Below are 26,994 nucleotides of genomic sequence, written 5' to 3'. Positions count from 1 at the left end.
TTAAAAAAGAAAGCATCTAAGCTTTTTGCTTGGTTCAGTACTCTGGACAGCACTTTTTCATTGGTGGATTCATTTATCCACCAATCAGCAAGGACAACCCAGGTTGTTCACCAAAAATGGGCCAGCATCTAAACTTACATTCTTGCATTTCAAATAGAGATACCAAGAGAATAAAGAAAATTTGATAATAGGAGTAAATTAGAAAGTTGCTTAAAATGTCATGTTCTATCTGAATCACAAAAGAAAAAAATTGGGTACAGTGTCCCTTTAAATACCCTTATGCCACTAGAAGGCAGTAAAGGTGCATACAAATTATTTAACTGTTTCATATCCAAAGATATTAAAACAGTGTTTTTACAAATTTATTTAGAGTGTACTTAAATAAACAAATAACACTTTTTCCTATAATGACCCTAATGCAGAAAAATGTATACATTACAAAACATTGCAAAAGCAAAGGTTAACTAACACTAATGTAATTAATGGGATAAAAAACAATTTTACAATAAGTTTTATACTTGTTTATATTTGTTTATTTAAATATACTTAATATCTTTGGATATGAAACAGTTAAATAATTTGTATGCACCTTTACTGCCCTCTAGTGGCATAAGGGAATTTAAAGGGACATGAAACCCAAAATATTTATTTCATGATTCAGATAGAGAATACAATTTTAAACAACATTCCAATTTACTTCTATTATCAAATTTGCTTCATTCTTTAGATATCCCTTGTTGAAGAAATAGCGATGCACATGGGTGAGCCAATAACAAGAGGCATCTATGTACAGCCACCAATCAGCAGATACTGAGCATATCTAGATATGCTTTTCAACCAAGTATATCATGAGAATGTAGCAAATTAGATAACAGAAGTATAATAGAAAACTGTTTAAAATAGCATGCCCTTTCTAAAGAATGAAAGAAAGTTTTTGGCTAGAATGTCCCTTGAAGGATGAAATCAATTAATGTGTTAGATTGCATGACTAAGGGAGTTGTTCCCAAAACGTTGCCTGCTGTTTTGTTGTGCTAAATAAAGTACTGTTTATGCTGCCACTTTCTTGGATTCTTTGGACACGTTTGTGGGGGTACAAGTGGTTACCCTGTGTGGCGTGCAGTTGCCTGGGTGCTGGACTGAACTGTTTGCTTTTGTTGAAGAGATACCTAGGTAGGCATCTGGAGCACTACATGGCAGGAAATAGTGCTTCCATTTAGTGATCTTGCAAATGGATAGCATTCTTGCAAAACTGCTGCCATATAGTGCTCCATATATGGGCCGACTCCTAAGCATACATCCCTGCTTTCTAACAAAAGATACAACGAGAATAAGGCAAATTAGACTTTTGTGATTACCTTGTATCTAAGCCTCTGCAGACTGCCCCCTTGTTTTAGTTCTTTTGACATGCATTTTAGCCAATCAGTGCTGACTCCTAGATGAATCCGCAGGAGTGAGCAGAATGTTATCTATATTGCACACATGAACTAGTGCTGTCAAGCTGTGAAAAACTGTCAAAATGCACTGATAAAAATTTATAATACAAGTAAATTAGAAAGTTGTTTAAAATCTTATTCTCAATCTAAATCACAAAAGAAAAAAAAATAGGCTTCATTTCCCTTTAAAGGAGATTTTGTGAGGTGCGAGAATGTGTATCCATGATGTGGGCGGAATTTCACTCTAAAGAGCGCCTCACTATTTGGTGCTTTGACTTTTTAACAGCTTTGGATACACAGGGAAATGGAAGTAAATTTGGCAGCAAAAAATCTACTGCTCTCTTGAAAATGAATGTAAGTATTGTCTTTTATTATGGATGTGTTTGTAGCAATTCTACTATATTTAAACACATTTGTGGCTGGAGATTATTTTTATTTTTTTATATGCAGTTAAAATAATGCAGTTCTAGAGAAAGTGAATTTATCTTAATCCACTTATTTTAAATGGACATGAAACCCACAACTTTTTTTTTCTTGATTCGATTTAAAAAAAATGTTCCAACTTACTTTTATCAAATTTGCTTAATTCTCTTGGTATCCTTTGTTGAAGGAGCAGCAATTCGCTGCTGGGAGCTAGCTGAACAAATCTGGTGAGCCAATGACAAGAGGCATATATCTATTTGCAGCCACCAATCAGTAGGTAGCTCCCAGCTGTGCACTACTGCTCCTGAGTCTATTTATGTATGTGTTTTAACAAAATATACCAAGAGAACAAAGCAAATTAGTCTTCTGTGATTACCTTGTATCTAAGCCTCTGCAGACTGCCCCCTTGTTTTAGTTCTTATGACATGCATTTTAGCCAATCAGTGCTGACTCCTAGGTGAATCCGCAGGAGTGAGCACAATGCTATCTATATTGCCCACATGAACTAGTGCTGTCAAGCTGTGAAAAACTGTCAAAATGCACTGATAAAAGAGTTGTCCTTCAAGGGCTTAGAAATTAGCTTATGAGCCTAACTAGGTTTAGCTTTCTGTAAAGAATACCAAGAGAACTAAGCAATTTTGATGATAAAAGTAAATTGGAAAGTTGTTTAAAAATACATACCCTATCTGAATCATAACAGTTTAATAAATAAACATATTAACAGTCAGATATTATATTAATTTAACTGCAGCCTTCTTACACTATACATGAGTAAGGATGTGTCAGTGACTTCCCTAACTATAAACATAAAAAAAAAATGTTTCTAAAAATATCTTGCCTTTAAAGCTGTTTTTCCATATGAATACTAAACACATTTCTATAATGTTAGTCACACCAGTAACATGACACGCTCAGCTGTGAACAAGCCAGAGATCTCTCAGGGCACAAACCATTGTGGCTCCCAAGTCATCATAAAAGCAGTTCTTCTCTCCAAGGACAGAGCAGAAGACAGGTATGCCCAAGCCCAACACTATACTATATAATGATAAAGTATAAAGATAGAGGTGCAATATGAAGGATTACATTAAAGCAATTGTAGATATTTTTATTTGCAGTAAGAATAGCAGAGATCAACTGAACATTTGTTGGTGCTTGATAATCTACAATGGATATAAAGAACATATTGATTTGGTTATTGTCTGTTGTTTTAACCCCTTTCATGCTTTATGTATTACTCTGGTGCATTAATGTTCACTCCAGGTTTTTAGATCGTTATCTACTATGTTGAGCTTTTTTTATTTCAGTTATAAGTTTTACTTGGTTAATTGCTTATATTTTTGTAATTCACAGAGCTAGTGGGTTTAAAGCACTTATTTAGTAACTTTAGCTCAATGCTTAATTTCACTAAGAATGTAGAGATCTCTCCAGTGAAACATTTTTGTGGTTGGACATGAATTCTTTGTTGAGTTTAAACTGAAAAACAAACGCCTAGATTTAGAGTTTGGCGTTAGCCGTCAAAACCAGCGTTAGAGGCTCCTAACGCTGGTTTTGGGCTACCGCTGGTATTTAGAGTTGTGTAGGTAAGGGTCTAACGCTCACTTTCCAGCCGCGACTTTTCCATACCGCAGATCCCCCTACGCCAATTGCGTATCCTATCTTTTCAATAGGATCTTTCTAACGCCGGTATTTAGAGTCGTGGCTGAAGTGAGCGTTAGAAATCTAACGACAAAACTCCAGCCGCAGAAAAAAGTCAGGAGTTAAGAGCTTTCTGGGCTAACGCCGGTTCATAAAGCTCTTAACTACTGTGCTCTAAAGTACAATAACACCCATAAACTACCTATGTACCCCTAAACCGAGGTCCCCCACATCGCCGCCACTCTATTAAATTTTTTTAACACCGCCGACCCCTATATTATATTTATTAACCCCTAATCTGCCACCCCCAATGTCGCCGACACCTACCTACAATTATTAACCCCTAATCTGCCGACCGGACCTCACCGCTACTATAATAAATGTATTAACCCCTAATCCGCCTCACTCCCGCTTCAATAACCCTATAATAAATAGTATTAACCCCTAATCTGCCCTCCCTAACATCGCCGACACCTAACTTCAAGTATTAAACATATGCCGACCGGACCTCACAAACATTTGAAAAATATTACAACAATTTTAAACTAATTACACCTACTCTAAGCCCCCTAATAAAATAACAAAGCCCCCCAAAATAAAAAAATGCCCTACCCTATTCTAAAATTAAAATAGAAAAGCTCTTTTACCTTACCAGCCCTTAAAAGGGCCCTTTGCGGGGCATGCCCCAAAGAATTCAGCTCTTTTGCCTGTAAAAAAAAAAACATACAATACCCCCCCCCCAACATTACAACCCACCACCCACATACCCCTAATCTAACCCAAACCCCCCTTAAATAAACCTAACACTAAGCCCCTGAAGATCTCCCTACCTTGTCTTCACCTCACCGGGTTCACCGATCGGTCCAGAAGAGGGTCCGAAGTTTTGATCCAAGCCCAAGCGGGGGCTGAAGAGTGACGTCCATCCTCCGGCTGAAGTCTTGATCCAAGCGGCGGCTGAAGAAGTCCATCATCGGGCTGAAGTCTTGATCCAAGCGGGCGCTGAAGAAGTCCATCATCGGGATGAAGTCTTCTATCAAGCGGCATCTTCAATCTTCTATCTTCCGGAGCCATCTTCTTCCAGCCGACGCGGATACATCCTCTTCTACCGACGCCTACTCGCCGAATGACGGTTCCTTTAAATGATGTCATCCAAGATGGCGTCCCTCGAATTCCGATTGGCTGATAGGATTCTATCAGCCAATCGGAATTAAGGTAGGAAAATTCTGATTGGCTGATGGACTCACCCAATCAGATTCAAGTTCAATCCGATTGGCTGATCCAATCAGCCAATCAGATTGAGCTTGCATTCTATTGGCTGATCGGAACAGGCCAATAGATTTTCCTACCTTAATTCCGATTGGCTGATAGAATCCTATCAGCCAATCGGAATTCGAGGGACGCCATCTTGGATGACGTCCCTTAAAGGAACCGTCGTCGGGAAGTCGTCGGTGAAGATGGATGTTCCGCGTCGGCGGGATGAACATGGATCCGGAAGAAAGAAGATTGAAGACCCCGCTTGGAAGATGACATCGCCCGGATGGAAGACTTCTTCAGCGCCGCTTGGAGGATCACTTCATCGGATGGAAGACTTCTTCAGCGCCGCTTGGAGGATCACTTCTGCCGCTCCGGATCTCCTCTTCAGTTCCATCGGTGGCTCGGCTGAGTGAAGACGACTCAAGGTAGGATGATCTTCAGGGGGGTAGTGTTAGGTTTTTTTAAGGGGGGTTTGGGTTAGATTAGGGGTATGTGGGTGGTGGGTTTTAATGTTGGGGGGGGGGGTTGTATTTTTCTTTTACAGGCAAAAGAGCAGTTTTCTTTGGGGCATGCCCCACAAAAGGCCCTTTTAAGCGCTGGTAAGGTAAAAGAGCTTTGAACTTTTTTAATTTAGAATAGGGTAGGGCATTTTTTTATTTTGGGGGGCTTTGTTATTTTATTAGGGGGCTTAGAGTAGGTGTAATTAGTTTAAAATTGTTGTAATAATTTTCTAATGTTTGTAAATATTTTTTTATTTTTTGTAACTTAGTTCTTTTTTATTTTTTGTACTTTAGTTAGTTTATTTAATTGTATTTAATTGTAGTTATTTGTAGCTAATTTATTTAATTAATTTAATGATAGTGTAGTGTTAGGTTTAATTGTAGATAATTGTAGGTATTTTATTTAATTAATTTATTGATAGTGTAGTGTTAGGTTTAATTGTAACTTAGGTTAGGATTTATTTTACAGGTAATTTTGTAATTATTTTAACTAGGTAGCTATTAAATAGTAAATAACTATTTAATAGCTATTGTACCTGGTTAAAATAAATACAAAGTTGCCTGTAAAATAAATATTAATCCTAAAATAGCTACAATATAATTATTATTTATATTGCAGCTATATTAGGGTTTATTTTACAGGTAAGTATTTAGTTTTAAATAGGAATAATTTATTTAATAAGATTTAATTTATTTCGTTAGAAAAAAATTATATTTAACTTAGGGGGGTGTTAGTGTTAGGGTTAGACTTAGCTTTAGGGGTTAATACATTTATTAGAGTAGCGGCGAGGTCCGGTCGGCAGATTAGGGGTTAATACTTGAAGTTAGGTGTCGGCGATGTTAGGGAGGGCAGATTAGGGGTTAATACTATTTATTATAGGGTTATTGAGGCGGGAGTGAGGCGGATTAGGGGTTAATAACTTTATTATAGTAGCGGTGAGGTCCGGTCGGCAGATTAGGGGTTAATAATTGTAGGTAGGTGGAGGCGACGTTGGGAGCGGCAGATTAGGGGTTAATAAATATAATATAGGGGTCGGCGGTGTTAGGGGCAGCAGATTAGGGGTTCATAGGGATAACGTAGGTTGCGGCGGTATACAGAGCGGCAGATTAGGGGTTAATAATAATATGCAGGGGTCAGCGATAGTGGGGGCAGCAGATTAGGGGTTAATAAGTGTAAGGCTAGGGGTGTTTAGACTCGGGGTACATGTTAGGGTGTTAGGTGCAGACGTAGGAAGTGTTTCCCCATAGGAAACAATGGGGCTGCGTTAGGAGCTGAACGCTGCTTTTTTGCAGGTGTTAGGTTTTTTTTCAGCTCAAACTGCCCCATTGTTTTCTATGGGGGAATCGTGCACAAGCACGTTTTTGAAGCTGGCCGCGTTCGTAAGCACCGCTGGTATTTAGAGTTGCAGTGGCGGTAAATATGCCTGTACGCTCCCTTTTTGGAGCCTAACGCAGCCCTTCTGTGAACTCTAAATACCAGCGGTATTTAAAAGGTGCGGGCGAAAAAAAGCCAGCGTTAGATGCGCGGGTCGTTACCGACAAAACTCTAAATCTAGCCGAAATGTAGCTCTAAAGACAGTGAACATATCTGACTCCACTTATTTTAAAGGGACATGAAACCCGATCTTTTTCTTTCATGAGTCAGACAGAACACACAATTTTAAACAACTTTCCAGTTTACTTCTATTATCAAATTTGCTTCATTATCTTGGTATTCTTTTTTGAAGGAGCAGCAATTTACTGTTAGGAGCTAGCTGACCACATTGGGTGAGCCAATGACAAGAGGCATATATGTGCAGCCAACAATAGCTAGTTCCCAGCACTGCATAGCTGCTCCTGAGCCTTTCTAGGAATACTTTTGTTTAACATAAAGTATTAAGATAACAAAGCAAATTAGAAAATAGAAGTAAATTGGATCGGTGTTTAAAACTGCATGCTCTATCTGAATCATGACAGTTTAATTTAGACTTTACTGTCAAAAGGGACATTAAACATCTTTTGTTTGCCCCACACTCCCTTTAGAGGCCAAAAAGTAAATTCTTTAACATATGTTTTTAAAATGTTGCAAGTCGCCTAAAATCAGCTAAAGTATTGTTCAGTTAATTGCAATATAACAATGTCAAGAGATGAGTTCAGGTGAATCAGAGGAAAACCAATCATGTTTGATTTGGTTTACAGTAAGGTTGTCCAATCAAAAGCCCTGGGGCCACAATGCATTTTTTTTTATTTTGCCCCCACTTCCCTATGCTATAGTTCTCTTCTACTACTGCCCAATATTTGTAACACACTGCGTTTGCCTCTCTGCAGTTGGCTTTTTCTTATATTTTATAATTTTGTGCATTGAGTTTAGGCAATGGGTCTGAGTATTGGCCTTGATCATATATACAAGAGTGCAGGGAATTATGGCAACTAGTATTCCTGTGAGTATAAAACACTGAATATAGTCATATGTGGATTTTTTATGCCAGCTCTGATGCCAGCTATATCCTCAATAAAGACCTTAGAACAGATTTTAATCCAGGGTAACTGATATGAAGCATAGCCCTACAATATTTATTCCAGCTATATGTACAATTAGAGGGACAGTCTAGTCAGAATTAAACTTTCATGATTCAGATAGGGCATGCAATTTTAAGCAACTTTCCATTTTACTTTTATCATCAGATTTACTTTGTTCCCTTGGTATTCTTTGTTGAAAGCTAAACCTAGGTAGGCTCATATGCTAATTTCTAAGCCCTTGAAGGCCACCTCTTATCTCAGTGTATTTAACAGTTTTTCACAGCTAGACAGCCCTAGTTCATATTTGCCATATAGATAACATCGTGTTCACTCCCATGGAGTTATTTATGAGTCAGCACTTATTGTCTAAAATGCAAGTCTGTCAAAAGAACTGAAATAAGGGGGTAGTCTGCAGAGGCTTAGATAATCCCAGAGGTATTAAATTAAGATAACTATGATGCTTGTGCAAAATTGGGGTTTATCTAACTTTTTAAAGAATCAAAATACTAGAGTAAACTGTCCATTTTAAGGCCTTAGGCCAGATGTATTGCCCCTTCATTTCCATTATGACATTTACCTTGGACGTAAAGCAAGACTCTACAACCATGTTATGACAGCTATATGTCAATTTAAGACCACAAATTACATTAACTCTATGCCCCAATAATCACTAATTTCTGATGATGACCCTTGCAGTTCCTTTTATGTCATCTACATACCCAATTGATACTACAAATCATTAGAAGTCCATGTTCAATGGAGGAGATCAAGGAATCTGGGAAGATTTAGCCATGATTTTACAGTCTAGTGTTTGAATTAGTTAAGATATCTATTTCATAACATGAAAATGTGGTTAAACGTGTGATAATTACAAATCTTCATGAGCAAAATACAAGAAGACAATGCAAAAAAAAAAGTCAACTAAGTGATTCTGTATTGGTCTAATGCTTATAAATGATAAAAATGCTAAATCACGTGAAACTGATGCTTATATATGAAGCTTACTATTAAGATTTCTATGTACAATAGGAGGATATTACACCACAAAATTGTCTTACTAGCTACATTAAATTGTAGAGGAACTTTAAACATTTAGGACTATTTAGAACAAAAGATAATGAGCAATTTGGTATTGCAAGTTAATGATTAACTATTGCATCCAAAGCATCTTAACACAGCTGAATTTTTTTAGCAGGCCCTATACTTCTAATGGATAGTCAAGGGAGCGCAATTAGTTCACACATCTCACTCGTTATTACAAGTGATGAGTGTGATGTATTCAAGCACAATTCAAAATAGACTGTAAAATGTAGCACTTTTTAAAACCTGAAATAAATCATTATTAGTAATAGTATTGCACAGAACAACATGAAGAACTCAACTACTTGCATACCAGTGGTTTATAGCAACCTCTGTGTATTGCACCATCAGCTTAGCAACTGAGCAATATCCAACATGAATTTTACTGCACCTACTTGTAATCTAGGCGTTAATCAGGATGCCTGTGCCTGGACTAGCGGGTATACTATGGATTGGTTTGATTTCAGTTTTGCTAATTCTGCAGATATTGTTCCTTGGGAAGACAGGGTAAAAAATAAAATATGTATTTAGCTCTGTTAATCGCGTGAGATCAGTGGCATATTTAAGTTTTGTACTGCCCTAGATACTCAAAACTCTGCTGCCCCAAGCCCACCCCCACCCCCCTCTAGGGTTTTATGCCGTTTTTAGCCATAATGGGCCAGTTTACAAGTTGGGTGCAACATATCGCTTACATGAGCACAATATTTGCACTCCACTAATTTAATACCAGTACACATTAATACCAGTGCAATACGAACGCAGGGAAGCTTTGCACTCACGAGAGCACGCTTCCATAGTCTCCAATGCGATCCTTGTTCTCATGTTGTCAGACATGGCTGAGAACCTAGTGCAGAAAAGGGGGTAAGTTGCGCAGTGATGGGCAGCAAAGTATAAATATAAATACACATATTAACACATAAATATATATGTATATAAGCATATACAGTAAATATATATTTATATAAGCATATACAGTAAATATATATGTATATAAGCATATATAGTAAATATATATATATATATATATATATATATATAAAAATAAAAGCATATACAGTAAATATATATGTATATAAGCATATACAGTAAATATATATGTATATAAGCATATACAGTAAATATATATTTACAGGGAACACACAGTCCCCATAGACCGCAATGTAAAGGCACTTTATAGTGCTGTTTTTTTGCTTACACCTCACACCCACTCAATTTAACCCCTAAAACTACTTAGTGCAGTTTTAAAAAAAAATTAAAAAAAATTGTATTTTCAAAACCCACACTAGACTAAAATTTGGGGGCAATTGGGGCACTTTTGAAAAATTAACCAGAGCGCAAATTGCTATTGTTAATATATAAATATGTACAGTATATATGCTATATATATATATATAATATATAAACACATAAAGACAAATATGTGTTTGTCTTTATTTTATTTATGCAAAAATGTATGCAATTACTTTAAACTTGATATAATTTACTTTGTAAACTTGTTTCTGTAGGCAGGGAGGTTATGTAGTTAATTAACTCCTTTCTTCTTTACCAAGGTGTGCTGATGAAAAAAAGTGTTTCATCCCTTCATAATATTAATATCACCAGTCCGCACAGCCTTCTACATCCCCCTCCTTGTTTTCTATACTTACCTTACTATTGTTGTGTATATAAGTCCTACGTTACATTACACATATTTATTAAAACACAAATGCATGGGCAGTAATCATGGGCTTTTAGGCACTAGAGGCAGCCATGCTTGTACATAAGTATTTTAGCGCTGATCCCTGTACACAGATTCTGAGGGACTGGCACAGAATTACAGCATCAGTGACATAATTTGGGCTGTTGCTGATTCCTCATGCCATGATGGCATCCAGTACATAAGAGCACTTTACTGCTATTTACAGTACAGGAGGAATGCAAATAGGAAATACATTGTTGCATTTGCTATTGAAGTATTTTAGTACTGTTTAACACCCTTTTCTTTCCAATGGCATGGAGAGTCCACAAATCCATTTAATACTAGTGGGAATTCAACTCCTGGCCAAGTACACCCTGGCCTGGCAAAGTACACCCCAGCAAGGCTTCAAGTATCCTCCCACTTCCCACAATCCCCAGTCATTCTTTGCCTGTGTAACATTGTAGGTGATGTGCAAAAAAGGTGTCTGAAGAAATCAAGTTGTTAATCCTTTAATGGGTACTTTTCCCTGCAAGCAAGGATTGGGGTAATGCTGTGTCCATATAATTCTCTTTAGTAAGAGTAATTGTGGCTTTTAGCAGTTGGGAAGATGGTGAGGTGGTCTTTGCTTACCTTCCAACATTTTTGCTACCCCTATATAGAAAACAAGGGTTGGTTACTGGTTTTCTTTATCTACAAGTCTATGTCAGTGAGGATTCTGTCACACCTGTTGCTTTACCTGCCCTACAGCGGATCCACAGGTAAATGCGTTTACCTTCTAGGTGAGAAGGATGCAGCACTTAAAAAAAGGATATTTAGTGAACAAGATGGATCCTTATATGACTGAATATCCCTTTTAAAGATTGGGGGGATTTATTGGGCAGCAGTTCAGGGCACTGTTCTGTCATGAGAAGGCTTTTTTTATTTTGGCTATGGGGATTTGATTGCACAAGTTTACCTTTAATTTTGTTTGGGTAATATCTCTTTAAGGAAGTTGTTGGCGGTTCTTTTTACAGCATCTCATTTTTTAATTTGCGATCATGTGACCACTCATTTACTACCTGAGTGCTGAACAGTTTGTTTCTAGTCAGCTGTTTGGAAGCCGGATTTTCAAGGGGACAGAGCGGATTTTCTGGCTGTCGCTTCTCTCTGATGTTTGCAGCTTTCTAAGATCTGCAGTTTGAATAGGATTGTTTTATCTGCTAGAGTGGATTTGATTACTGGTTACTGGATGTGTGAGTCTCTCCAGCATGGCTGGGGTGTAGATGTGCTGGTTATAATAATTATTTGATATCTATGCCTAAAAATGTTTAATTCTAATTATTTATATAGAAATTTGAGTATAAGGGAAATAAGGGGCTATTTTATTTGCTATGGATGCCGATCCCAAGCTTTCTCTGTCCTTTGACAAATGTCTTTATTGTTCAGATGCCAAGGTTATACCTCTTGTGCAATTTTGTTCCCCTTCCCTTAATAAGGTTTTATTATCTAAAGATAAGGATCTCCTATCTGAGCCTTCTTTTTCTCAGGATAATGCTTTAAGGGGTTGTCTTAGCCTTTTTCTAACATGTCCCAGTCTTTGACAGATTCACATGCAGTGCCCTGCGTTTCCTCTCAGTCAGTCCCTGGGAGTGTTTGTTTGCCTAAAGATTTTGCTGTGCAGTGGACTTCTGCAGTTTCTGCAGTCCTAAGTGCTTTACCTAGATCTGGTAAAAAGAAGAGGAAATCTTAGAACATTTCTATGGTTTCTGATTCCGCCAAGACTGATTTAGTTAGTCTTTCTCAGTTATCTAGCGAGGATCATTCCTCTGCAGCTTCTGAGGGCGAGATCTGATTCAGAATCTGCGGTTCCTAGTACAGTAGATTCTGATGAGGTTAATTTTAGATTTAAACTGGAGCATCTCTGTTTACTTTTGAAGGAGTTTTTTGCTTCTTTGGACAACTCTGAAACAATTGCAGAAGCTTCTAAAAAAGCTAATAAGCTAAATAGAGTTTTTTATGTCAAACCTAAATCTGTTGAGATTGTTCCTGATCGCATGTCTGACATATCTCAGGAATGGGAAAAGTCGGGTGTTCCCTTTTACCCATCTCCTGTGTTTAAAAAGATGTTTCCTGTGGCTGATTCAGTGCGAGATCTGTGGGGCACTGTTCCTAGAGTAGAGGGCGCTATATCTACCTTAGCCAAGAGAACTATTATTCCTCTTGAGGATAGTTCCTCTTTTAAAAGACCCTATGGATAAGAAACTGGAGGGTTATTTAAGAAAGATGTTTCTTCATCAGGGTTTGCAGTCGCAACCAGTTGCCTCTTATTGGTGTGGCTGATTTTATTTCAGAAGAGACTACTAAGAGGCTGTAAAGCTGTCTAATACTTTTATCAGTATGCAAGTTGTCTGGTTGGGAGCCAAGATTTCTAGTTTTTTTATTCTAGCCCGCAGAGCCCTTTGGTTAAAGTCTTGGTCTGCGGATGTGACTTCCTAATCCAAGCTTCTGTCTCTACGTTTTAAAGGTAAGACTTTATTTGGACCTGGTCTGGCAGAAATAATTTCCATGGTTACTGGTGGAAAATGAGTTTTTTTACCACAGGATAAGAATAGGCCCAAGGGTAATCAGACTTCTAATTTTCGTTCCTTTCGTAACTTCAAGGGAAAGAAATCTTCCTTGTCTTCTAAATCTGAGCAAGCCAAGACTTCTTAGAGAGCTAGGCAGCCTGAGAATAGGGGTAAGCAATCCAGAAAGCCTTCCGCTGATGCTAATTTAGCATGAAGGGGCCGCCCCCAATCTAGTTCTGGATCAGGTAGGGGACAAGCTTTCCTTCTTTCAGAAGGCTTGGATCAATACCTTCATTGGTTTGGATCTAGGAGTCTTTCTTGGAGTCAGGTGAGAATTCCCCGTATTCTGTCCTTTCTTTAGGAGGGCCTAGAGAAGGGGTCAGATTTCGACTGTCGATTCTTCTGCAGAGGTGTCTGGCAATTTTGCCAGATGTTAAATATTTTGTCCAGGCTTTGGTTAGAAACAGGCTTGTGTTTAGGTCAATTACTCCTAAGAATCTTGTTCTCAAGGTTCTGCAGCAGGCTCCATTTGAGCCAATGGCATCTATTTATCAAGCCATCAACCGCAAATACGCTGGAATTCTCCAGCGTATCTGTGGCGAGCCTGATTCCCCTTAGTTATCAAACCCTACAGACCGGCAAAAGTAGAATGTTGTGACGTAACATACGATCTGCCGGACTCAGTCCAACACAGATCGATGCTTACGTCATTACAGATGTTCCAAATGCAAATTAGGCACAATATGACTACTTTTGCTAGTTATCAAATGTCTACCAGGTACGCTCGGCACTATTCCGGCCCAGCGTACCTGGTTTTCAATCCGCCGCCCTGGAGGCGGCAGATGCCATAGGAATCAATGGGAGTCTGAAAGCAGCGAAAGCTTATGTTCGCTGCTGCCCGATATCCCATTGATTCCTATGGTAATGTTTACACCTAACACCCTAACATGTACCCCGAGTCTAAACACCCCTAATCTGCCCCCCCTACACCGCTGCCACCTACATTATACTTATTAACCCCTAAACCGCTGCTCACGGACCCCGCTGCAACTAAATAGTGTTTAACCCATAAAAAACCCCGCTCCCGTAGCCCACTGCCACCTACATTATATTTATTAACCCCTAATCTGCCGCCACTATATTAAATTTATTAACCCCTAAACCTAAGTCTAACCCTAACCCTAACACCCCCTAACTTAAATATAATTTAAATAAATGTAAATAAATTATTCCTATTTAAAACTAAATACTTACCTATAAAATAAACCCTAAGATAGCTACAATATAACTAATAGTTACATTGTAGCTAGCTTAGGATTTATTTTTATTTTACAGGCAAGTTTGTATTCATTTTAACTAGGTAGAATAGTTACTAAATAGTTATTAACTATTTAATAACTACCTAGCTAAAATAAATACAAATGTACCTGTAAAATAAAACCTAACCTAAGTTACAATTACACCTAACACTACACTACAATTAAATTAATTCCCTAAATTAACTACAATTAAATAAAATGAAATAAAATTATCTAAAGTACAAAAAAAACAAACACTAAATTACAGAAAATAAAAACAATTACAAGAATTTTAAACTAATTACACCTAATCTAATCCCCCTAACAAAATAAAAAAGCCCCCCCAAAATAAAAAAAAGCCCTACCCTACACTAAATTACAAATAGCCCTTAAAAGGGCCTTTTGCGGGGCATTGCCCCAAAGTAATCAGCTCTTTTACCTGGAAAAAAGTACAAATCCCCCCCCCGCCAACATTAAAACCCACCACCCACACAACCAACCCTACTCTAAAACCCACCCAGTACCCCCTTAAAAAAACCTAACACTAACCCCTTGAAGATCACCTTACCTTGAGAAGTCTTCACCCAACTGGGCCGAAGTCCTCAACGAAGCAGGGCGAAGTGGTCCTCCAGACGGGTAGAAGTCTTCATCCAAGCCGGGCAGAAGAGGTACTCCAGACGGGCAGAAGTCTTCATCCAGACGGCATCTTCTATCTTCTATCTTCATCCATCCGGCGCGGAGCGGCTCCATCTTCAAGACATCCAACGTGGAGCATCCTCTTCATCCGGAGTCTTCTTGAACAATGACGGGTCCTTTCAGTGACGTCATCCAAGATGGCGTCCCTTCAATTCCGATTGGCTGATAGAATTCTATCAGCCAATCGGAATTAAGGTAGGAAAAATACTATTGGTTGATGCAATCAGCCAATAGGATTGAGCTTGCATTCTATTGGCTGTTCCAATCAGCTAGGTAGTTAGTAAATAGTTAATAACTATTTAGTAACTATTATACCTAGTTAAAATAAATACAAACTTGCCAGTAAAAAAAATAAATCCTAAGCTAGCTACAATGTAACTATTAGTTATATTGTAGCTATCATACGGCTAGATTTGGAGTTTTGTCGGTAAGGACCCGCGTAGCTAACGCTGGCTTTTTTCTGGCCGCACCATAAAAATAACTCTGGTATTGAGAGTCCACATAAAGGCTGCGTTAGGCTCCAAAAAAGGAGCGTAGAGCATATTTAACGCAGCTTCAACTCTCGATACCAGAGTTGCTTACGCAAGCGGCCAGCCTCAAAAACGTGCTTGTGCACGATTCCCCCATAGGAAACAATGGGGCTGTTTGAGCTGAAAAAAAAACTAACACCTGCAAAAAAGCCGCGTTCAGCTCCTAACGCAGCCCCATTGTTTGCTATGCGTAAACACTTCCTACGTCTGCACCTAACACCCTAACATGTACCCCGAGTCTAAACACCCCTAACCTTACACTTATTAACCCCTAATCTGCCGCCCCCCGCTATCGCTGACACCTGCATTTTATTTTTAACCCCTAATCTGCCGCTCCGTAAACCGCCGCTACTTACATTATCCTTATGTACCCCTAATCTGCTGCCCCTAACACCGCCGACCCCTATGTTATATTTATTAACCACTAATCTGCCCCCCACAACGTCGCCTCCACCTGCCTACACTTATTAACCCCTAATCTGCCGAGCGGACCTGAGCGCTACTATAATAAAGTTATTAACCCCTAATCCGCCTCACTAACCCTATAATAAATAGTATTAACCCCTAATCTGCCCTCCCTAACATCGCCGACACCTAACTTCAATTATTAACCCCTAATCTGCCGACCGGAGCTCACCGCTACTATAATAAATGGATTAACCCCTAAAGCTAAGTCTAACCCTAACACTAACACCCCCCTAAATTAAATATAATTTTAATCTAACGAAATTAATTAACTCTTATTAAATAAATTATTCCTATTTAAAGCTAAATACTTACCTGTAAAATAAATCCTAATATAGCTACAATATAAATTATAATTATATTGTAGCTATTTTAGGATTAATATTTATTTTACAGGCAACTTTGTAATTATTTTAACCATGTACAATAGCTATTAAATAGTTAAGAACTATTTAATAGTTACCTAGTTAAAATAATTACAAATTTACCTGTAAAATAAATCCTAACCTAAGTTACAATTAAACCTAACACTATACTATCATTAAATTAATTAAATAAAATACCTACAATTACCTACAATTAAACCTAACACTACACTATCAATACATTAATTAAATACAATATCTACAAATAACTACAATGAAATAAACTAACTAAAGTACAAAAAATAAAAAAATATTTACAAACATAAGAAAAATATTACAACAATTTTAAAATAATTACACCTACTCTAAGCCCCCTAATAAAATAACAAAGACCCCCAAAATAACAAAATGCCCTACCCTATTCTAAATTACTAAAGTTAAAAGCTCTTTTACCTTACCAGCCCTGAACAGGGCCCTTTGCGGGGCATGCCCCAAGAAGTTCAGCTCTTTTGCCTGTAAAAAAAACATACAATACCCCCCCCCCAACATTACAACCCACCACCCACATACCCCTAATCTAACCCAAACCCCCCTTAAATAAACCTAACACTAAGCCCCTGAAGATCTTCCTACCTTATCTTCACCATACCAGGTTCACCGATCCGTCCTGAAGAGCTTCTCCGATGTCCTGATCCAAGCCCAAGCGGGGGGCTGAAGATGTCCATGATCCGGTAGAAGTCTTCATCCAAGCGGGGCAGAAGAGGTCTTCCATCCGATTGAAGTCTTCATCCAAGCGGGGCAGAAGAGGTCTTCCATCCGATTGAAGTCTTCATCCAGGCGGCATCTTCTATCGACATCCATCTGGAGCGGAGCGGCAGCATCCTGAAGACCTCCGACGCGGAACATCCATCCTGGCCGACGACTGAACGACGAATGACGGTTCCTTTAAATGACGTCATCCAAGATGGCGTCCCTCGAATTCCGATTGGCTGATATGATTCTATCAGCCAATCGGAATTAAGGTAGGAAAATTCTGATTGGCTGATGGACTCACCCAATCAGATTCAAGTTCAATCCGATTGGCTGATCCAATCAGCCAATCAGATTGAGCTTGCATTCTATTGGCTGATCGGAACAGGCCAATAGATTTTCCTACCTTAATTCCGATTGGCTGATAGAATCCTATCAGCCAATCGGAATTCGAGGGACGCCATCTTGGATGACGTCCCTTAAAGGAACCGTCGTCGGGAAGTCGTCGGTGAAGATGGATGTTCCGCGTCGGCGGGATGAACATGGATCCGGAAGAAAGAAGATTGAAGACCCCGCTTGGAAGATGACATCGCCCGGATCAGCCAATCGGAATTAAGGTAGGAATATTCTGATTGGCTGATGGAATCAGCCAATCAGAATCAAGTTCAATCCGATTGGCTGATCCAATCAGATTGAGCTTGCATTCTATTGGCTGTTCCGATCAGCCAATAGAATGCGAGCTCAATCTGATTGGCTGATTGGATCAGCCAATCGGATTGAACTTGATTCTGATTGGCTGATTCCATCAGCCAATCAGAATATTCCTACCTTAATTCCGATTGGCTGATAGAATCCTATCAGCCAATCGGAATTCGAGGGACGCCATCTTGGATGATGTCCCTTAAAGGAACTGTCATTCTTCAGTTGGACGTCGCCGGATGAAGATGGGTCCGCGTCGGAGGTCTTCAGGATGGAGCCGGTCCTCATCGGATGAAGATAGAAGATGCCGCTTGGAAGATGATGGTTGCCGGTCCGGATCTACTCTTCTTCCCGGATAGGATGAAGACTTTGGAGCCTCTTCTGGACCTCTTCAGCCACCGGATGATGGATGTCTAGCCCCCGCTTGGGTTGGATGAAGATTTTGGAGCCAGGACGGATCGGTGATACCTGGTGAGGTGAAGACAAGGTAGGATGATCTTCAGGGGCTTAGTGTTAGGTTTATTTAAGGGGGGTTTGGGTTAGATTAGGGGTATGTGGGTGGTGGGTTGTAATGTTGGGGGGGGGGTATTGTATGTGTTTTTTTACAGGAAAAAGAGCTGAACTTTTTGGGGCATGCCCCGCAAAGGGCCCTGTTCAGGGCTGGTAAGGTAAAAGAGCTTTTAACTTTAGTAATTTAGAATAGGGTAGGGCATTTTTTATTTTGGGGGTCTTTGTTATTTTATTAGGGGGCTTAGAGTAGGTGTAATTAGTTTAAAATTGTTGTAATATTTTTCTTATGTTTGTAAATATTTTTTTATTTTTTGTAACTTAGTTCTTTTTTATTTTTTGTACTTTAGTTAGTTTATTTCATTGTAGTTATTTGTAGATATTGTATTTAATTAATGTATTGATAGTGTAGTGTTAGGTTTAATTGTAGGTAATTTATTTAATTAATTTAATGATAGTATAGTGTTAGGTTTAATTGTAACTTAGGTTAGGATTTATTTTACAGGTAATGTAATTATTTTAACTAGGTAACTATTAAATAGTTCTTAACTATTTAATAGCTATTGTACCTGGTTAAAATAATTACAAAGTTGCCTGTAAAATAAATATTAATCCTAAAATAGCTACAATGTAATTATAATTTATATTGTAGCTATATTAGGATTTATTTTACAGGTAAGTATTTAGCTTTAAATAGGAATAATTTATTTAATAAGAGTTAATTAATTTCGTTAGATTAAAATTATATTTAACTTAGGGGGGTGTTAGTGTTAGGGTTAGACTTAGCTTTAGGGGTTAATACATTTATTAGAATAGCGGTGAGCTACGGTCGGCAGATTAGGGGTTAATGTTTGAAGTTAGGTGTCGGCGATGTTAGGGAGGGCAGATTAGGGGTTAATAAGTGTAGGCAGGTGGAGGCGACGTTGAGGGCGGCAGATTAGGGGTTAATAAATATAATATAGGGGTCGGCGGTGTTAGGGGCAGCAGATTAGGGGTACATAGCTATAATGTAGGTGGCGGCGCTTTGCGGTCGGCAGATTAGGGGTTAATTATTGTAGGTAGCTGGCGGCAACGTTCTGGGGGGCAGGTTAGGGGTTAATAAATATAATACAGGGGTAGACGGTGTTAGGGGCAGCAGATTAGGGGTACATAAGTATAACGTAGGTGGCGGTCGGCAGATTAGGGGTTAAAAAAAATGTAATCGAGTGGCGGCGATGTGGGGGGACCTCGGTTTAGGGGTACATAGGTAGTTTATGGGTGTTAGTGTACTTTAGAGTACAGTAGTTAAGAGCTTTATGAACCGGCGTTAGCCCAGAAAGCTCTTAACTACTGACTTTTTCCTGCGGCTGGAGTTTTGTCGTTAGATTTCTAACGCTCACTTCAGACATGACTCTAAATACCGGAGTTAGAAAGATCCCATTGAAAAGATAGGATACGCAAATGACGTAAGGGGATCTGCGGTATGGAAAAGTCGCGGCTGAAAAGTGAGCGTTAGACCCTTTTTTGAGTGACTCCAAATACCGGAGGTAGCCTAAAACCAGCGTTAGGAGCCTCTAACGCTGGTTTTCACGGCTAACGCCAAACTCCAAATCTAGGCCATAGGGTTTAATTTAATAGGTAAGTATTTAGTTTTAAATAGGAATAATTTATTTAAATTATATTTAAGTTAGGGGGTGTTAGGGTTAGACTTAGGTTTAGGGGTTAATAAATTTAATAGTGGCGGCGGTGTGGGGGGGCAGATTAGGGGTTAATAAATATAATGTAGGTGGCGGTGGGCTCCAGGAGCGGCGGTTTAGGGGTTAAACACTTTAGTTGCGGCGGGGTCCATGAGCGGCAGTTTAGGGGTTAATACATTTATTAGAGTTGCGGCGTGGTCCGTGAGCGGCGGTTTAGGGGTTAATACATTTATTAGAGTTGCGGCGGGGTCCGGGAGCGGCGGTTAAGGAGTAAAACAGTATAGTATAGTGTGGGTGTTTAGTGACAGTTTACCAATAAAGCTGGGAAAAAGTCGAAGAGCAGCGAGATCGAGGACTGTTAGTTAACAGTCGGCTGCTCATCGCTCCGTACTTGGTGTGCTTCTTTTTGACAGCTTTTTTGGTTATTTTGGAGAGCGTATTCAGGTCCACGGCAGCAATGTTAGGCGAGCGTATTGGTGCCGTCGAATGCAGGTAAGTTGACAGCTTGATAAATAGATGCCAATGCATTCTGTTGATTTTAAGTTATTGTCCTGGAAGGTTTTGTCTCTGCTGGCAATTTCCTCTGCCCGTAGAATTTTGGAGTTTTCGGCTCTACAGTGTAATCCTCCTTATCTTATTCTTCATGTGGATAAGGCAGTCCTCCGTACTAAATTAGGATTCCTACCTAAGGTGGTTTTGGAACGCAATATTAATCAAGAAATTGTTGTTCCTTCATTTTGTCCTAATCCTTCCTCTAAGAAGGAGCGGTTGTTGTATAATCTGGATGTTCTGAAGTTCTATTTGCAGGCTACAAAAGAATTTCTTCAATCTTCTTCTTCTCTTTTTTTTTTTTATTTGTTTTGGTAAGCGGAGGGGTCTGAAGGCCACTTTTACTCTCTCCTTCTGGTTGAGAAGTATTTTTCCATTGGCTTATGAGACAGCTGGACAGCAGCCTCCAGAGAAAATTATGGCTCACTCCACTAGGGCTGTCGCTTCCTCTTGGGCCTTTAAAAATTATGCTTCTATGGATCAGATTTGTAAGGCGGCCACTTGGTCATCATTGCATACTTTTTCCAAATTTGATGTTTTTGCCTCAGCTGAGGCTTCTTTTGGGAGGAAAGTTTTTCAAGCAGTGGTGCCTTCTGTTTAGGCTTGGATGTCTTGTGTATCCCTCCCTTCCTTTTTGTGAACTCTAGCTTGGGTATTGGTTCCCACTAGTAATTGGATGGATTTGTGGACTTTCCATGCCATTGGTAACAAAATATAATTTATGCTTACCTGATAAATTATTTTCTTTCCTGTCATGGAGAGTCCATGACCCACCCTTATTTTATGACGGCTTTTTGTCATTTTCTAAACCTCAGGCACCATTATACCCTTTGTGTCTTCTCTTTCCACGATTCTTCGGCTGAATGACTGGGGATTGTGGGAAGTGGGAGGATACTTGAAGCTTTGCTGGGGTGTTCTTTGCCTCCACCTGGTGGCCAGGAGTTGAATTCCCACTAGTAATTGAATGGATTCGTGGACTCTCCATGCCAGGAAAGAAAATAATTTATCAGGTAAGCATAAATAATATTTTTTACTCAACACACACAAGCAGTGATGCTCACATTATTAATAGCTAATTTATAGCTGTTACATTCAAAGCATGTACACAAATGCACTTTTTTTTTACAATGTTTATATTACTGAAACCATCAGAGCGCTTGATTTATATGCTGAACACTCTTTGGCTTTCCAGGCTTACCTAGTCAGCAGTTACCTCCTTACATTCATCCAAACATCTGGTAATGGCTTAGGGAGGACTTGAAACATTTGGCCCCGGTGGAAATTACAAGCCAGCAGCCTGGGTAAAGCAATTCCACTCCTTTACCCCATGTACAGTGGGCTGCCACTTACTGACTGACTGACAGCACTGCACTTGCAAGTAGTGAAGGGGAAGCCAGAGGGCAGAAAAAAAGGTTGAAAGTGTTGCTAAATCTACTAATCTAGTCTGAAAACTACTGTTATAATGTTGACCAAAAAAAAAAAAAAAAAATTAATTGTAGGCTCTGTGCCCTTTATGCCTATGTCAGCCCAGATTCCACCAAAAATATCATGGTGTGACAATATGTGCTATTAAACAGGCAGATGGAGGAGGTATGAGATACATTTAAAAATAAGTAAAATTATATTTTAATGCATCAGTTAAACATTGGATAGGTATTGCTGCTCACAGGATCACATACACACAGGCAGTCAAAGTCACATGCTCGGACACACACTTGGTCACCAATACTCTCAGGGTTACTCACAAAGGATCACACATGCAAATACAAGCACAGTCATACACACATACACCCACAGTTGTACACACACACACACACACACAATTCCATTCAAGCAGATAAAGATTCAAACCGATATAAACTTACATAGTTTTATCACAGTGAATTCAGCACAATTTTAACTCTATGGGCCGATTTACTATGCTCCGAATGGGGCCAACTCGAAACAGGAGTAAAGAAGCAGCGATCTTAAGACCGCTGCTCCTTAACTAGATCTGCCACTTCTGAGCAGAGTACAGCAATCAACCCAATCAGGTTGATTGACACCCCCTGCTAGCGAATCTGCACTAGAACTGCTTGTGCAATGCTGAATGCCGACAGCGTATGCTGTCTCCGCATTCAGCAATGTCTGTCGGACATGATACGCTACAGCGTATCATGTTGGACAGACATTGTTAAATTGGCCCCCTATAAATCACAAATAGAAATATATGGTTTATGGAATATTTTAAAATAACGCACCTGCATGTGAAAAGCTGGCTCTATGTACTGTCCAGTCACTAGAAGGTCCAGACTCACAAGATAAATCATATCAAGCCCTTCTCTAAATTTGTACTGCAGGTTTGCACAAGCAAAGCTGCAGTCAGGATTTATAAAGCAGCCAATTGCACAATAGCAGGGGGTGGTGTTGCATGCGATCACACAGGAGCACTTGTGTGCAATGGTAAATGTGGCAGCGTATTACTGCCTGTCAGAGGAGAAGCTGGGCCAACATGGGAGAATATGTACGCTCCTGTCCACCCTTGTATGACAAATTGAACCCTAATAGCAAGGCTAATGCTTCACTCACGTTTCCCTCCTGCACACTCTCTCTCACAGCAGCACGTCACATGACCACCCAGGAATTTGGTTGTGCAGCTGCAGCAGGGAGAGATGTTTAAAGTAAAGGCTGTGACATACTGCAAGCGGAGTGGCGCGCAGCGTGTACATGCAGCTGTGTGCGCTCAGTGTGTCCTGCCTTTTCATCTTTGAGCACTCTGCTGCGTCAGGTTGCGTAGCTAAGTGCTCAGAGATTAAATATTTGAACTTCAGAAGCGATGCGACGCGGAGCAAAGCAGCTGCCTTGCCTCGCGCTGCATCACTTGCAGTGTGTCACAGCCTTTAGAATGTGCCTGAGCCTTCCTCTATATAATAGCATTCACAGCATGATATTATTTTAGTGTATTAATGGTTTCTGCCCTTCTATTAGATATTATTAGCACATCCTTTTCACCCGGCCCTATTTCCACTTTTATTATGTCGGCCTGGGGGGTAATTGCCACCCTGGCCCGTCTGCCCTGAGTCCTTGTCTTGCCATAAATCTATCCACTAGCAAGTGTAGCAGGGCACTGCGATCCTAAAAAACACAAACACTGAAGCTCCCTCTTCCCCTTGCAGAGTGATGAACCACAATCAAAATGGAGGTGAGGGCTCTGTGGAAGTTGTCAGTTTCTCCGGAAGGGGTGGAGTTTGGCATTTGGAAGGGGGCAGAGTCAGCGCAGGACATAGAGGGATATTTATGATGCTACAAGCAGCTCCTGTGGTGGACCAAGCTAAAGAAACCTGCCCCAGCTCGTGGAATACACAATACTAGTTTAATCCAACCTCTGAAGGGTGACAGCTGAATTCATTTTCTAGTAGTTTTGTTAAATTGAGTACAGTGCTTTCTACTTGTATAACAACTACCAGAAAGTTAAGACAACTATCGCTCCTGCAGAGGTTGTAAAAAGTGCTGCTCCCCCTTAATCTGCTGCCCTAGGCAAATGCTTAGGCCTAGATTTGGAGTTCGGCGGTAGCCGTGAAAACCAGCGTTAGAGGCTCCTAACGCTGGTTTTAGGCTACCGCCGGTATTTAGAGTCGTGTAGGTAAGGGTCTAACGCTCACTTTTCAGCCGCGACTTTTCCATACCGCAGATCCCCCTACGCCATTTGCGTATCCTATCTTTTCAATGGGATCTTCCTAACTCCGGTATTTAGAGTCGTTTCTGCAGTGAGCGTTAGAGCTCTAACGACAAGATTCCAGCCGCAGAAAAAAGTCAGTAGTTAAGAGCTTTCTGGCTAACGCCGGTTTATAAAGCTCTTAACTACTGTACCCTAAAGTACACTAACACCCATAAACTACCTATGTACCCCTAAACCGAGCTCCCCCCACATCGCCGCCACTCGATTAAAATTTTTAACCCCTAATCTGCTGACCGCCACCTACGTTATACTTATGTACCCCTAATCTGCTGCCCCTAACCCCGCCGACCCCTATATTATATTTCTTAACCCCTAACTTGCCCCCCACAACGTCGCCGCAAGCTACTTAAAATAATTAACCCCTAATCTTCCGACCGCAAATCGCCGCCACCTACGTTATCCCTATGTACCCCTAATCTGCTGCCCCTAACCCCCGCCGACCCCTATATTACATTTATTAACCCCTAATCTGCCCCCCTCAACGTCGCCGACACCTGCCTACACTTATTAACCCCTAATCTGCCGAGCGGACCTGAGCGCTACTATAATAAAGTTATTAAGCCCTAATCCGCCTCACTAACCCTATAATAAATAGTATTAACCCCTAATCTGCCCTCCCTAACATCGCCGACACTTAACTTCAATTATTAACCCCTAATCTTCCGATCGGAGCTCACCGCTATTCTAATAAATGTATTAACCCCTAAAGCTAAGTCTAACCCTAACACTAACACCCCCCTAACTTAAATATAATTTTAATCTAACGAAATAAATTAACTCTTATTAAATAAATTATTCCTATTTAAAGCTAAATACTTACCTGTAAAATAAACCCTAATATAGCTACAATATAAATTATAATTATATTATAGCTATTTTAGGATTAATATTTATTTTACAGGCAACTTGGTATTTATTTTAACTAGGTACAATAGCTATTAAATAGTTAAGAACTATTTAATAGTTACCTAGTTAAAATATTTACAAAATTACCTGTAAAATAAATCCTAACCTAAGATATAATTAAACCTAACACTACCCTATCAATAAAATAATTAAATAAACTACCTACAATTACCTACAATTAACCTAACACTACACTATCAATAAATTAAATAAACACAATTGCTACAAATAAATACAATTAAATAAACTAGCTAAAGTACAAAAAATAAAAAAGAACTAAGTTACAGAAAATAAAAAAATATTTACAAACATAAGAAAAATATTACAACAATTTTAAACTAATTACACCTACTCTAAGCCCCCTAATAAAATAACAAAGCCCCCCAAAATAAAAAATTCCCTACCCTATTCTAAATTAAAAAAGTTACAAGCTCTTTTACCTTACCAGCCCTGAACAGGGCCCTTTGCGGGGCATGCCCCAAGAAGTTCAGCTCTTTTGCCTGTAAAAAAAAACATACAATACCCCCCCCCAACATTACAACCCACCACCCACATACCCCTAATCTAACCCAAACCCCCCTTAAATAAACCTAACACTAATCCCCTGAAGATCTTCCTACCTTGTCTTCACCATCCAGGTATCACCGATCGGTCCTGGCTCCGATATCTTCATCCAACCCAAGCGGGGGCTAGACATCCACTGAAGAAGTCCAGAAGAGGGTCCAAAGTCTTCCTCCTATCCGGCAAGAAGAGGACATCCGGACCGGCAAACATCTTCTCCAAGCGGCATCTTCTATCTTCTTCCATCCGGAGCGAAGCGGCAGGATCCTGAAGACCTCCAGCGCGGAACATCCATCCGGCCCGACGACTGATCGACGAATGACTGTTCCTTTAAGGGACGTCATCCAAGATGGCGTCCCTCGAATTCCGATTGGCTGATAGGATTCTATCAGCCAATCGGAATTAAGGTATGAATTTTCTGATTGGCTGATGGAATCAGCCAATCAGAATCAAGTTCAATCCGATTGGCTGATTGGATCAGCCAATCGGATTGAGCTCGCATTCTATTGGCTGTTCCGATCAGCCAATAGAATGCGAGCTCAATCTGATTGGCTGATTGGATCAGCCAATCGGATTGAACTAGATTCTGATTGGCTGATTCCATCAGCCAATCAGAAAATTCATACCTTAATTCCGATTGGCTGATAGAATCCTATCAGCCACTCGGAATTCGAGGGACGCCATCTTGGATGACGTCCCTTAAAGGAACAGTCATTCGTCGATCAGTCGTCGGGCCGGATGGATGTTCCGCGCTGGAGGTCTTCAGGATCCTGCCGCTTCGCTCCGGATGGAAGAAGATAGAAGATGCCGCTTGGAGAAGATGTTTGCCGGTCCGGATGTCCTCTTCTTGCCGGATAGGAGGAAGACTTTGGACCCTCTTCTGGACTTCTTCAGTGGATGTCTAGCCCCCGCTTGGGTTGGATGAAGATATCGGAGCCAGGACCGATCGGTGATACCTGGATGGTGAAGACAAGGTAGGAAGATCTTCAGGGGATTAGTGTTAGGTTTATTTAAGGGGGGTTTGGGTTAGATTAGGGGTATGTGGGTGGTGGGTTGTAATGTTGGGGGGGGGTATTGTATGTTTTTTTTTACAGGCAAAAGAGCTGAACTTCTTGGGGCATGCCCCGCAAAGGGCCCTGTTCAGGGCTGGTAAGGTAAAAGAGCTTGTAACTTTTTTAATTTAGAATAGGGTAGGGAATTTTTTATTTTGGGGGGCTTTGTTATTT

General features: G+C 39.9%; 1 protein-coding gene across 2 annotated transcripts in view; it reads left to right on the top strand.

The window, feature by feature from the left end:
* Window positions 1–26,994, top strand: part of LOC128656393 (uncharacterized) — a 173,071-nt gene that overhangs the window by 22,247 nt on the left and 123,830 nt on the right. The window contains exon 1 of one of the 2 annotated variants that reach the window (XM_053710271.1): window positions 2,741–2,868. The exons of the other annotated variant lie outside the window; for it this stretch is intronic. The gene's annotated coding sequence lies outside the window, so the exon portion shown is untranslated. Of the gene's footprint in view, window positions 1–2,740; window positions 2,869–26,994 lie in introns of those variants that run through there. 2 annotated transcript variants of the gene reach the window in all.

Source organism: Bombina bombina, chromosome 4 (assembly GCF_027579735.1).
Source record: "Bombina bombina isolate aBomBom1 chromosome 4, aBomBom1.pri, whole genome shotgun sequence".
NCBI lineage: Eukaryota > Metazoa > Chordata > Amphibia > Anura > Bombinatoridae > Bombina > Bombina bombina.
This window is presented reverse-complemented; position numbering and strand designations above follow the sequence as displayed.